This window comes from Solanum dulcamara, chromosome 1 (assembly GCF_947179165.1).
Source record: "Solanum dulcamara chromosome 1, daSolDulc1.2, whole genome shotgun sequence".
Classification (NCBI taxonomy): Eukaryota; Viridiplantae; Streptophyta; class Magnoliopsida; order Solanales; family Solanaceae; genus Solanum; species Solanum dulcamara.
Genome location: NC_077237.1, coordinates 64,351,266 through 64,354,666, shown reverse-complemented (window position 1 = coordinate 64,354,666; position 3,401 = coordinate 64,351,266). Strand labels below are relative to the sequence as shown.

The following is a 3,401-nucleotide window of genomic DNA, read 5'->3' as shown; positions in this document are numbered from 1 at the left end:
GTGATTGATAATCATCCCAGCTACCTTTGAAGTTAACACCCCAGCTCATGACATATCTTCTAGTGTCTAATAGTGCGCTCAGTTTGTCCAGCAGCTTTAGGGAAAACTAGGATACTAAGACCTACCTGTGTTCCCGATCTCTTCTTAGACTGATCTCTAGATGTTAATCATAATTGAAGTCCCTCTATTTGAGATATTAGCTGGGGAAACCTCACGGAATCTTACTACCTCCTTGTCCTATAACTTCACTTAGTTCTAGCTACATAGGTGGTCTTGATAGAAAACAAATGGGCTGATTCATTAGCCTACTCATAATAACCCATATAGCACCCTACTCTCGAAGTGTATAAAATAGGTGCGTAATAATGTTGATCATTTGGGAATCCTTAGCCTTGTATAGTCCCTCTCGACTCTTTTCAGAACTTTAACAAGCACTCTACCTTTTGGGATTTGCTTTTCAATCCTTAGAGTTGGCTGCCAAGTGGTGTTGAAATTCCCTCGCCCACTGGCCCATATACCCATTTTGTGGTTTGGCTATCATTAACTGGTACTATGTTGAAGAACTGTGGCATTCAAGTGCGCCATCAGTTAGTAATTAGCTAATCCTGCTGGTTTTCCTGAAGCCCTTTTTACAATTCCCTCAACGTAACTTATAGTACCCTATGTACATAATCCAATGTTGTTTCTCTGCCGCTAGTTCAGATCCTTCCATCTCGCGCGATCATACCAGCACTAATACACTAAATTCCATCAGAATTTTGAAGTTAAGCATGCTTTGGCGAGGGTAATACTGGGATGGGTGATCTCTCTGGGAAGTCTTCGTGTTGCATTTCATTGTAATCCTTGCACTAAGGTGTGGAGCACTCAACTTAGCCCAAGATTTTCCTTAGCGTGGTCTCGCTAGTCCTCATATTTTGCCTTTCCCTTTCCTCTGTTATCTTACAACCGGTATAGGAGTAGATCTTTAGTTCCATTATGACCACGTCCCTAGTCCCCTACTGTATTCACCCCTTTTGTACACACCTATTCATTAGGATTTTCTACTGAGTAGCACTAAAGTTTGTTCATATAGTGACCTTTATAGCATATTTGAGTTCTATCTGTCATTAGCTGACATAATCTCGAAGAAGTTTGGCATATGAGCTCGCCATCTTATAGTAATCAGCTAGTTCTACCCATCTTACTTAACCCATTTTACACTTTTCTTACCCCGGCTGGTAACACTTTAGATTTGTTATCTCATGTCTTTCTTTACCTTTATGAGAATGTGAGAAGGTGCTCAACTTAACCTGAGAAATATCCTAGCATCATTTTTCTAGGTCTCATATGTTACCCTGTTGTTTCCTCCCTTATTCTACCATCGGTGTCAGGGTAGATCTCTGGTCCAACCATGGTCATATCTTACTTTGTCCGTAGTATTAATTCCATCCCTATAGTTTGGCTTAACCTATCCCCATATCTCTTGGTAGGGTATCCAAAATATCATAACGATATTGTCATTATTGGACCCCTATTCTTTTTTTCCCCATATTTCCTCACTTAACCTGATGTATCTATATATATATCTGTAGGTCGTACAACCCTTCAGACGTAACTTGTAGGAGGTAGACGTAGTCTTTTCGTGTCCTAGTTCATTCTACTGTACACATCTTACTCACATTGAAACTTTCTTGTCCCATCTTATTATACTTCTTTCTTTTCCCTTATTTGCTCTTTCTCTTCTCATCCCCTATCATAGGAGGTTTCGTGTTCCTTTTTCCTTGGTTATTTATCTATTGCAACATCATTTGCGACCAACTCTATAGCTAATATTTTGGCTTTTGGTCTAGCATGTTGTCATTATCCTTCGTAGTGTCCTTTATGTTATTTGATATCCTTTCATTGTTATGCCTTTTTCTATTTATATGCACTCACCTTCTAGCGTTATGTCATTCAAGGTCTTGTTGAAATCTTCTTAACACTGCCTTACATTGCATTCCGACTTCTATTCCATTATCGGTGACTTTCAGACCTTTCTGACTTAGTTCAGTCTGGGTTCTTATTGAAACTTAAACATCCCTCTCAAATATGTTATCTTATCAATTGCCTTCACCTTACCTTTGCCACTCTCTCATTGACTTCCTCTCTTTAGAGGGTACCTATACCTTTATCTCCTTCCCTAATTTACTTAGTACGGAACCTTGGATAAATCAGGAAGCGTCGAAAACCTTTTCATACATAGTGCGACACCTCATCTATTAATCTATACTTGAGTAATGGGACTCATGGAACAACTTGCCCAAGTCCATATTCTACTTATCTTCATCAAAATTTAATTAGTACTTGTAGTCGTTCCAATTTCAATTAGGCGGTGCTAGTATTCCGATGACAACTGTTCAAGGTTTTCTTGAAGTAGTACCTCTATCCCAACCTATATCATTTGTTTCTTGGGGTGAACGTAAGTTGCACCATTTATTCCTTAAGTATGTCGTCTTTGTCTTGTAAGGGTTCCATTATTTTTGGGGCGACATTGTGTACACGCGTCATTCCTTTATACCTTATGCCCCTTGCCCTTACTGTGTTCCCAGTACAGGCTTTTAACTTAGTCAACGTATACCAAGTGCGCCTTACTAGTGGTCCTACTTTATCCCTGTATAATTGTATCACACCGTTCAATTCATACTTACATATCCCCCTTTTAGTTCGTACTCATATTCAGTTCCTGACATCTCTTTGAGGTGATTCTGTTAGAAGTTCTTTCCCCAATTAGTCGGTGGAGAACTATAAACTATTATCGTAACCCCTTTTCTAACTATTGTTGGAAGAAACTAGAACCTCTTAAACATCACAGTACTTCTTTTAATACTTGACCTACTTGGTCTCCTTCTGAATTTATCCTCGAGTTATGAACAACTTATCTAGTTTACAACTAGCAGTTGGGGCTTGGTACTTTTTCAAAAGGAGTGAAACTCAATCGTGGGACATCTTATCCTTCAACCTAAGCCCCCTATTTTTCCTATGGCAGAAAATGGCTGGAGATACTGTGGTTTGAACTCTAGTGCTTGAATAGGCTTTTTCTTCTCCAAAATAACATTCCCTAAGTAAAAATGGTACCCCTTATCGACGACATGAAGGGTACCTCTTACAGCTTTAGTTAAACATAATAGGGGTACTTGGTATCAATTTCCAAGACATCTTAAGAATCTATGTTTCATTCCCTTCTCTTGTTCTGGGAAAATTTCGGTAGAGTTTCCTCTATACTTCTTACTTATCCCAAACCTGCATGCAGAAAATACCAACAATGCCTCACGGGGCCAACACACACATATATATATATATATATATATATATATATATCATATCACGACCACATAGGGCTTCCAATATCATCTCATATCACAGCCACACAAGGCTTTCAATAT

At 38.9% G+C, this 3,401-nt stretch overlaps 1 pseudogene; it reads left to right on the top strand.

Moving 5' to 3' along the window:
• Positions 1 to 713: 713 nt before the first annotated feature.
• On the top strand, positions 714 to 833 carry LOC129904212 (5S ribosomal RNA; annotated as a pseudogene).
• The last annotated feature ends 2,568 nt before the right edge of the window (positions 834 to 3,401 follow it).